Here is an 11,553-nt window from a genome sequence, read left to right on the forward strand (position 1 = left end):
TTTGGTTTGGGAATTTTTTTTTTATAAAAAAAAAAGATACAGCTCAACTTGGCATTATTGAATTAAAAATTTATGTGAATCTAAAACTCAGGTAATATGCAGGGATGTTTATTTTTCCTTATATGCAGATGTTCATTTTAACTTGAGTGTGGATTTAGTCTAAAAAGTTAGTTTAGACTTTGTTTAATTTGTCAGTGACATGACATAATTAACTTAGCTTTAGTAGTATGCATTCATTATGGTTTGCTAATTAAAATGCATGGTTATTCTATTATTCATTGGATGCTTGTTCTCGAATCAGCTTGTAAAGTTCGGATGGTGTGAAACCTAACCTTTGATTGGTCCTTAACAGATCGTAAATGCACCTGATTTGTGCTACTGAATAGAATATCCAAATGGAAAAAATGTAATACGTAGTTTACTGTTGTTGGCTTCGACTTCAACATGAATGTACTTGTTTCTCACAGCTACCTTCTATTTTGGTAGAAACTAGTAGGGAAGCGTTGTTCACCTTACTATATGAACGGTATGATCAGCCACGTGGAAAAAAAATAATGCCGAATTGAAGCCGAAGGAGATCGAAGATATTGGATTCAGATTCCTAAAAGCAAATCCAGCACTAACCTGTAAAACAGGGCATCATGGTTCAGCTAACAAGGGTCTGCGATGTAGGAACAAGCACATTGAGAGTATATGTCAGTAACATTCGCATTAACGCCGAGTTGATTGGGGGGTTTAGGGATTCTTTCTGGTGGTGAGTTTGTCTTTCATATTAAGCATCCTTTGTTGTGTCAAGTCATTCGATTTCAGTATTTAGTAATTTTATGTACTTTAATGTTTCAAAAATGCAAGCGACGACTTCGCCACACTCGACAAAAAGAATGCTACCCATGTGGCAATTGAAACACAATTCCAAAAAAGAACGACCATCAAACTGCATGATTTCGTCTACAGCTGCTTTATAGAAACTGAAGCAGACAAGATGGAGTTCAGACGGCACTTCATCTTAGTAGTGCTAAAGATGTTCCTGTGCCTAACAAGTCAACAAACAATATCGCCGTGGCACATGTCCCCTATTTAGATGTCTCGGACCTAAGTAGGTTCAATTAGCTGTTGAAGACTTTCAAATGGTTGGAAGCGACGCTCCAAAAATATAAAATTAAAAAGCACGAAACCTGTGGAGACTGCATGTTCGCCCTATTGGTATCATGGTATGTTACGTTTTTAAACTACTAGTATATCCGGCATACCATTTATTTATGTTGCAAATCAAAAGTTGTGAACTTCTTTTCTCTAGGTATTGTACTTCCAGCAGTTGAAGCATGGTTCGCTTGATGACTATCAAGAATCGGAGCCATGGGTCGCCACATGGACTACTACTGAACTTGAAAAGAAGGCAACAAATGTTATTTCCAAGATACTAACCTAGACGAGTTCTTTTTTATACTGTACTATGATAGCTTGCTTTCACATGAATATGATGTTTTTTATAATCCGAACGTTTTTTCTCATATCTAACTTGGATGATTACTAGCTAATTGATACTTTGGATCATTAAACATCAGGGACCCATCACAAGCAAAGCGAAAAATGGTGAAAAACCTAAGGAGGGGGGAGCACGTAAGACAATAACAAAATCACACACTAAAGAAGCGCGCTCAGAGAGGGCGCGAAAAACTTCATCGCTTCCGATGGTAAGTTCCTATTGGAATTTGAGTAAGCTACATTGATTCTCTTTTAACTAAGACAAAGATGCCAACTTTAATTGAGTACATCATTTGCTAGTTTGGTATAGGTTTCTCTAACTATAGAAGTGATCTTGTATTTTGGTATGAATTGGATATTTTGTATGGTTACAATTTTAGTATTCTTATGTGAACAATTGCATGGTTATTCTCTGATTTTTTGAATGTATCCGAATGGAGAAGCACTGACGCTAAAGAGCCCAAAGAGAAATCCATAAAAAGGTAGCCCATTAAGATGACAGAACAACCACCATCAGGACAAAGACGCGTATTCCGATCGAAAAAACAGACAGCTGTAACTAAGGTGAGTATATTTTATTGTGTGTTTATGTTATGTTCTTTATACCATAATTTGTCTTTATGATATAGCTGGACATTAATTGAACAGAATTCAAATAGATGTTTATTTCCTAATTATAATGGTTGTTTTTTTTATTCAGATTAAATATATATCTTAATTAATTTATTAAATAAAAAGTTAATTAATACTAAATGCACAACCAAAATAATCGTGCTTATAAACTAAATCATGATATACTTTCTAGTAAATACAAATCCGAAATCCTTTACCTACTTGATTTAGAAGCTATATAAAATACCATGCATTGGTGGGTTGCATTCACACGTGTATATATTTTACTTTAATAAAGTGTATATATATAGTAGATCATTCCCATCAATTTCCTACTATTTCCTTTTAATTATTTTATCTATTTTTTTTATATATACGAAAACAAGGTTTTATTGCATATAAGTAGTCAAACATTATTTATAAATGACATATTAAATATTAGCAATGAAGTTTATACAGAATCATCTTCTGCTGCTTTTTTGTATGTTCATTTCTAAATATTTTGGTTGTTTTTTTTTATGCCACGTTGAATATTTACATCAACACAGAAAAGTAGGACAACTACGAGGAGAAAGATGTGCATTGTCAAAGGTTGATCATGCAAAAACAACAAAAAATCACTTTCTGAGAAAGCTACCTCATAGCATACCGAGACACATACAGTAGTTTCCGACTCTGATGACGAGGATAATGAGTCAATTGCCAAGAGAATGTGTCAACTGTTTCAATATACAGGGAACCCACAAGATGAGAATCTAGGGGATGATGAGGTCAATGTCAATCATGAAAAAACTCTTGAAAAGCCGTCAAACCCCAAAGACCCTGATCCAATTACACCATCAACAGTACTGGTGCAACTTACAGGATATAATTTTGACAGGCAAGTTGTTTGTGATAAAATCTGTTGTTTGTGCCTGTTTTGCATATGCTATGATTCCAGTTCCTTTAAAAACATAAACTCTTTCTTTTATCTAACATCAGTTGCATTCGACATAGGGACTTTGACATGTATGATGCAGATTTTTGCAAACTACTATCAGCAAGTGTACCGAATCGTATCAAATAATACTTCAGGAGTGGGTTATCGTTCCCATGAAGATTAACAGACTAAGCAAGAAATGGTCAATTGATTAATCTAGTCAGACAATCAGAATTTAGGGTTTTAGAATTCCTTAGCATAAAAGCAGTGAATAAAATAAGACAAATAGTAAATGGTTGGGAGAGTAATATGATTAAAAGAGTTAAGGTTTCAGAGATGTTAAACTTCAGGAAGAATTCTACTTTAATCATGCAAGATATATCTATGGCAAATCATTAGTAATCAAATCTCAATCCCTTGATAATTCAATTTCTCTTAACTTAATAAACCATCAATTCCTTGATTAATTGATTATGAAAAGAGGTGAACTACATTCACTGATTTAGAAACCACACAATTTACAAGAGTTAACTCTAGTTGATTCGATGTCACTTATCAAGTCTAGTTTCAAAACTTAAAGAATTATGAAAAGGAGTTTTCAAGCTTAATTCCAAAAATCAAATTTTTCAATATGATAATTAGAATTCAGTTTAGATTAGAACTATTTCCCAATAGATTCAAACCCTTGTGTTGAAGAACGAAAACTCTTTCTTGAGAAAACATCAATGCATTAGTCAAAAGTAGAAAAGCTATAACATTAGTCCATTAGAATTAACAGAACCCCTAACCTTAACTAAAGAGATTAGTGACTCATGCTAAGCTTGAAAATCAAAGACAATGTATGAAAAACGGCCCAAAGGTCCCCGTCAAAGTTTTTCGGGAGCCTTTTATCCTCAACCTAAAACAAAACTTAAAATCCAAATTCAAACTTCATTAAAAAAAAATCAAATCAAATCTTTCGCAATTAATCTTCAACTCCCATTGTGATTTAGGTCCAAAGCTTAGTGATTCAATTCTTCAACAATGCAATGTGGACCTAGGTGATAACTTGATGCTTGTGGGTTCTTATGATCCGTTATTTTTTTAACTTGTGTGATTTTATTGTTGCAAAATTAGAAAAATTTGAGATATATCCAATCCAATAAAATAACCATTCACTTAAGAGTAAAAATAACTATCCGCATGCCTATGAATTAAATATCCAGCATGCCTAGTGAATTTAACTAGCTATTAATAATTAGACTATTAAAGCGTTTGGCTAAGTGTTTCATACGTATATTTTTGCCTTGTGCCAAACTTTTAGGGCTAACAAGTTAAAGATTGTACCCTAAATATTTTAATTATTAAAATTTTAATATATATCATATTATAAAATTATTTAGTTTAACAACTCCATTTAATGCGCAAAAAAGAAATGACTAAATTTTTCCGGTCACAATTCGAAAGGTAAAGTACTCCTTAACAACTCAAAAAGTTTTTAAATTAGTTTCTAACTATTAAAATAACTCGAACATCCAGCATATTTTAATCAAATAATCATTCGCACGCCTAACGAATTAAATATCCAGCATACTTAGTGAATTTAACTAGTTATTAATAGTTAGACTATTAGACTGTTCGGCTAAGCATGTTTCATACGTATATTTTTGCCTTGTGTCAAACTTTTAAGGCTAACAAGTTAAAGATTGAAACCTAAATATTTTAATTATTAAAATTTTAATATATATCATATTATAAAATTATTTAGTTTAAAAAGATAAAATTAGTGTGTAAACAACTCCATTTAATGCGCAAAAAAAAGAAATGAGTAAAAAGACAAAAAGACAAAACCAAACAGAGGAACCAAATTCCATTTCATCACTTCCTGACTCAATAATGTCCGTAACTTTACGACCTGCAATTGAACACAAAAAGACAAAGCCAAACAAAGGAACCAAATGAAATATCATACCATGAAGTAACTATCAGAAAAATAAATAACTAGTCAATAACCAAAAAATCAGACAAACACACAACAAGAGACATCTAATTATATTAAATCATCCAACAAGAAACAGCCGTCCTGAATTTTTTATTATTGAAACTTCTAAACGTTAACATAAAATCAAAATTTTTGTTTATTTTATATGTATAATTATTTTTTTAAAAAATATTATTATTACTTTTAATCTTTCATTGGAATTATTATGACTCTCAAATTACACTAACCAACACAGTTCCAAAAAAAGTAATACGCATATATGAATAAATTTTTCCTAAAAATGAAATGAGATAATTTAGTCCCATTTTACCACTATCATATGAAATATCTCACTTGATTTTATCAAAATAAAGTTAAATTGAGATAATTCGTTTCAATAAAGATGTTTATGTTCTTTACACACACACACATATATATATATATGACCAATTTATTGTTATAAAATATTTGGTTGAACTGAAAATTATTATCGTTTGCCTTATTATACGGATAAAATATAATAGAATAATCCATTTATATTATGAACAAATATCCGATTTGTATTAAAAATAAACAACCGCATGCAAAAGCAATTTCTACTGCATACCTTGTCGGATTGTTGACGCTCCACAACGCATAAAGTCAAAATATTGCCATCTGAATGCGTAGAATGGTCATTGATGTAGGAGCATAGGGCATTAGAACCTCCTTCATCAATTGAGGATTCCATCAACGGTCCAATGGCATGACTTCAAGCCCAAACACAGTAATGATCTTGGGATAGCTGACGCGGCGTCACTCTTGGTTACCACGAAAGGGTCCAGAGACTAATATGGTGCCCAGAACTGAATCTCGAGGACTAGTATAGATAATTTTGAATTTAAAAAAATTACGTGGTAAAAGATATAAATATGAGAGACCACTTTAAAAATTTTATCGAGCTATGTGATGTTAAGCGAGTAGAAGTAGAACCCATCTGAGAACTGAATTATGGAGGAGTACAAACAAAAAGATTATATTTGAAGCTGCGGTTAGAATTTCTTGTTAAAGTAGTGACGGCTAGGGAATAATTACCGACTACATGGTTAAATGCAAAACTGGATGTTGAGAAAGTAGATCGGTAAGATTTTGAGCGCCTTAAATTCTAAAGGGATTTTGGCACAATGACTTGAACAACAAAAAATCTGTTCTTGGGCAATTCACATAAATAAAATAAATTGGAGAAACTGTTACGCAAATACAAAATTCAGAAAAACCAGACGCAAATGCAATAAACCCAATTATATGTAATCCGCGACATCCTAACGCGGAATCTGAATACACGTAATCCGCTACACTCTGTCGCGGATTACGTTGAGAAGCTGCAAACACATAAACTGCTACACCCTGTAGCAGTTTATGAACAGATGGGCCCAGAGTGTATTCCGCGAGACCCTGTAGCGGATTATAAAGAGAGTGGCTCACTATATAAACCACGTGAGGGTGTAGCAGATTTCATTTGAGGAGTTTTGATAGGGACTTAGAGAGAGAAAGTAGAGAGAAGGCAAAGGATATTCTTGGAGCAGTGGAACAATGGAAGATGAACGGCGGTTGTACGGGCTCAAGGCATTGCTCACGTAACCGGAACCATCAATGAAGAGGTAAGTCTCTTTATTTTCTTTCAATTGGATGATATCTGTATATTTTATTTAACCTTAAGGAAGTTATTTATTAATTAAGAAAAATAGAATCTTAGTTTAGCTTAGGTTTTGAAAATAAAAATATGAAATTTAAAATTTAAATTTAAATGTAGAGAATTTGAAATTTAAGTTGTAGATGGTAAATTTGTAATTTTAAAACCTAGGTAGTTTACATCTTGAAACATAAATTCTGGTTTGGTAATATCAGTGTTAGAAATTAATCAGGTGTTCTTAGGCAACAGAATATGCCGTTACATGATAGGATCATACCTTACTTGGAAAGGGCTAGGTTGTACCACCTGACTAGGCTGAACGCGCATTGGTTCAGGTTGGATGAGCCTCTGGTCAGCGCATTTATCGAGAGGTGGCGGCCTGAGACCCACACTTTCCATATGCCGTTCGAAGAGTGTACTATCACGCTCCAGGATGTGGAATATCAGTTGGGGCTGCCCGTGGATGGCCAGCCTGTTTCTGAGTGCATGACTAACTTTCACTTGCACATCGAGGGGGCCAGACCGGCGTGGGAGTGGTTCCAGGAGTTATTTGGTGAGCTTCCGCCACCGGATAAGAGAAAGTTATACACGGTCCACTTCACATGGTTCCATGAGAGGTTCAGGGTGTTACCGGCTAATGCTTTCGAGGAGACCGTGCGCATTTATGCACGTGCGTATATTATGATGCTTCTGTCGACGCAGCTGTTAATGGACAAGAGTGGTAATCGGGTCCACCTTCGGTGGTTGCCATTTGTGGCGAGACTGACGACATAGGCAACTATAGCTGGGGCTCAGCTGCGTTGGCATGGTTGTACCGATGCATGTGTAGGGTGGCAAACAGAAACGTCACCAACTTGGCCGGGCCCCTATAGTTGCTATAGTCATGGATCTTTTGGCAGTTCCCCACACTGAGGTTGCAGGGGTTTGACACTTTTTCTTTTCTGTTGGCATCTAGGTATTCGTTAATACACGTATTCTTTCAAGTTATTAACATTCTACATATGAAATTACAAATTTATGTGATATTTCTATCATTCAGATGGGCCACATATTTACCCACGTTTGATGGGAAGGAACAACGGATTATTCAGTATCGCCTAACATTAGATCGACTGGGTGATCGAGATGTAAGTCATTTGCTTTTTGTTTTCAATATAGAGTATCTTCATAGTAAGGACGGCAGGGGTGGAAATAAATGGTTCCCCACTTACTATAGGACATGGCATGAGCATTGGGATGAGTGAGTTCGCTCTGTGTTGAGTATCTAGAGAGTGGCTGATCCTGGTCCATCCATTGAGTTCCTGGACTGGTGGTACCATATTACACACAGGATTCTGTCACCGGGGGTTGCATTTGCAGATCCCATGCCAGTTGAGGTTCCGGAGGATGCTATACTCAGAGGGTTGTCGCAGGCGCCCGTTAGAGTTCCAGCATCGGATATGCTCGATAACAGACACATGGAGCAGAGACGATGCATTGGTACACGTGCCAGTGATCGGGAGTGGCGCTGTCTCGACGACATGATGTAGGAGGGGCAGCTTGGTGGTGGTGATGAAGGAGGCCAATCAGATCATCGCCGGCATCGATCTAGTGCTAGACGACGGGCTGCTCGTGCTGGACGAGCACCTTCCGTCCACCATGATGACGAGGTTGGATCGTCCCGTGGTCGATCACCCTACTAACACTCAGGCTGGTGGCACTGTGGAGGCTTGTATGGGTGGTACACATTTTACTCACGTATCTAGCTCCCAGGTGATGCAGGAGCATGTATCTTTATGTTTGTATCGTTAGCTAAAGTAGTCTAGTTTAGTATATATTATTTTATTGTGTTATGAGTTAGTCCCACATCGCCCGAGTCATGAAGGTTTCCCGTCCCCTACTAGTATAAATATGCATATGTACCTCTTTTGTTTATGAGTTGAATTCATTGAGTTATATATTTAAATAAACCGTGTGCTTATTTTTCTCTAGGCTCTTTAAGAGTAAGAGGTGCATCCTTGGCTTAGCCAACCAAGGTGGGTTCTTGTCTATTTTCACCATAGTGGGTTGTTAACCTCGCCAAGATTGGTAGTCCAAGCAACGCCCCGGCGTCAGTTTGGTATCAGAGCAAGGTCGGTTCTCGACTTGCTCCAGTAAAATTTTATTTGGTTCGTGGGTACGATCTTTAGTGCAATTCTCTCGCTGTTGGTACAAGTTGTTGTCAATACGGATTGTCTGTTGCGAAGTTCCGGGTAATATCGTTCTTTTCTCTTCTTTTGGTGCCTTTTCTGTTGGTGGTTATCTTTGTTCATTCCCATCATTATCATCATTGGTGCATTCCCATCATCATTGTGCATCATCATTATCATCATAACATCGACGCCCAAGCATCAACCTCATTGCATAGTAGTAAGAGATGGCTCCAAAGCGTAGAACTACTCAAGAGATTGAAATGGAGGAGTTGCGCCGTCAAGTTAAGGAGTTGCAAGAACAGCTTGCAAAATATGAAGCTGCTTAAAATAATAATGGCAAGCAGAGTGATGACAGTTCTTCTAGCGAAGATGATAATGGAAATCCATTTCATTATTCTTCTTCGTCTGAAGATTTGTCCACACGAAGAGCACGACACAACAACATGAAAGCTAAAGACTTGGGAATCAAAATTGATATTCCTGAGTTTGAAGGGAGACACCAACCTGATAATTTCATCGACTGGCTTTGCACAGTGAAAAGAGTGTTCGAGTTAAAAGACATTCCAGATGATAAGCGTGTGAAGCTTGTAGCAATCAAGTTAAAGAAGCATGTGTCAGTATGGTGGGAGAATCTCAAGCGTCAGCGAGAAAGAGAAGGAAGAAGAAAGATCAAGACATGGGATAAAATGCGTCGTGAGCTCAAGCGCAAGTTCCCCTGAATATTACAGGCAAGACACCTTCATCAAATTTCATAATTTGAGACAAAAGTCATAATCTGTAGAAGAATATACAATGGACTTCGAAGAGTTGCTTATGAAGTGTGACAATCAAGAGCCTGAAGAACAAACAATTGCTTGTTATCTTGGAGGACTAAACACAGAAATTTCTAATGTTGTTCAGCTACAACCATATTGGACCTTGGATGATGTCATTATGTTGTCATTAAAGATTGAAAAGCAAAAAACACAAAGGAATAACACTCAATCGCCGAAAGACAAAGAAGTCATCCTTGATGGTCAACAAGAAATGAAGATAAGATCTTATAGAAGCAACAAGGAGCGTGGATCATCAGGTAAGAAATGCTTCAAATGTCAAGGTTTTGGGCATATTGCTACTGATTGTCCAAACAGAAGGGTTATCACTCTTGTTGAGGAAGAGGTTAATGAAGAACCAATTCAGAAGCAAGAGGAGGAAGGTAAGGTTGACTATGCTATTGAAGAAGTTCCAGCCGATTGTGGAGAAGCTTTAGTAGTTTGTCAAAGTTTGAATACTGCAAGGGTAATAGAAGACGAGAGTTGGCGATGCCACAACATCTTTCACACAAGATGCACTGTTGAAGAGAAGGTTTGCATGGTCATCATAGACAGCGGAAGTTGTGAGAATGTTGTCTCAAATTATATGGTAGACAAACTGAAGCTTCCAACCGAGTTACATCCTCATCCTTACAAGTTGCATTGGTTAAAAAGGGAGAATGAAGTTAAAGTCACAAAACGATGTTTAGTCCAATTTTCTATGGGAAGCAAATACAAGGATAAAGTGTAGTGTGACATCATCCTAATGGACGCATGTCACTTACTGTTAGGACGTCCTTAGTAATATGATCGTCAAACTATTCATGATGGTTTTAAAAATTCATACTCTTTTATCATAGATGGCAAGAAGATCATTTTAACTCCATTACGACATGTAGATGATCAAAAGAATCAAGCTGAGCTGTGCCTTTTTACATCTTTCAAGACTAAATGTACTCGCCAATAAAATCTTTCGCCAATACAAGATGAGCCTTTTTCAACCCAGGGAGGATAATGCAGGAGCCCTTTCCAACCCAGGGAGAATGATGCAGGAGCATGTATCTTTATGTTTGTGTCGTTAGCTAAAGTAGTCTAGTTTAGTATATACTATTATATTGTGTTATGAGTTAGTCCCACATCGCCCGAGTCATGAAGGTTTCTCGTCCCCTACTAGTATAAATATGCATATGTACCTCTTTTGTTTATGAGTTGAATTAATTGAGTTATATTTATATAACCACCCCTGATAGGCGACGCTTAACAAACCGCTGGAATCTCGTTTCGCGGCGGCTTAAAACCGCCTCAAATCACTCCAAGAACCGCCGCTATTTTCCGTTTCCTTTGTAGTGGCTTAGCCGACCAATGTGGGTTCTTGGCTACTTTCACCATAGTGGGGTTGTTAACCTCGCCAAGATTGGTGGCCCAAAAACGCCCCAACGTCACCAGGTATAATGAATTTTAAAAAAAATAAGGCTAAAATAAAAAAAATTAGATCTAGATTTTCTCTATTATAAAAGGAGAGTTCTGTGATGACATTAGTTTTGGTGACTAAGAGTGACATAAGTTTAACCTATAAATAAAATATTGATATACGACAAAAAAAATTATATCTAAGACCAAAATAATTCTCTCTCTCGTAATTTCTTATGGTTATTTTTATCAAAATAATTTCCCATAACTATTTTTATAATTATATAAAAAATTTCAAAAAAATAACACCAAAATAATTTTTTTAATTATATTTATAATTATTATTTTATTATTATTTTTATTTTTAAAAAATAATTTCTTATAATTATTTTTATGATTATTTTTACTAAAATATTTTTTTATAATTATTTTTATTTTTTAATTATTTATTATTTATTATTATATCAAAATAAATTTTTTATGATTATTTTTATCAAAATAATTTTATAATTTATTTTTATAATTATAAATAA

At 35.5% G+C, this 11,553-nt stretch overlaps 1 protein-coding gene across 1 annotated transcript in view; it reads left to right on the plus strand.

Annotated features, from left to right (window-relative positions):
* LOC107627656 (UPF0481 protein At3g47200-like) overlaps nucleotides 1-1,177 on the plus strand; it is a 4,557-nt gene extending 3,380 nt beyond the window's left edge. Inside the window, exon 2 of the mRNA XM_016330481.2 lies at nucleotides 353-1,177. The gene's annotated coding sequence lies outside the window, so the exon portion shown is untranslated. The remainder of the gene's footprint in view (nucleotides 1-352) is intronic.

Source organism: Arachis ipaensis, chromosome B02 (assembly GCF_000816755.2).
Source record: "Arachis ipaensis cultivar K30076 chromosome B02, Araip1.1, whole genome shotgun sequence".
Taxonomy (NCBI): domain Eukaryota; kingdom Viridiplantae; phylum Streptophyta; class Magnoliopsida; order Fabales; family Fabaceae; genus Arachis; species Arachis ipaensis.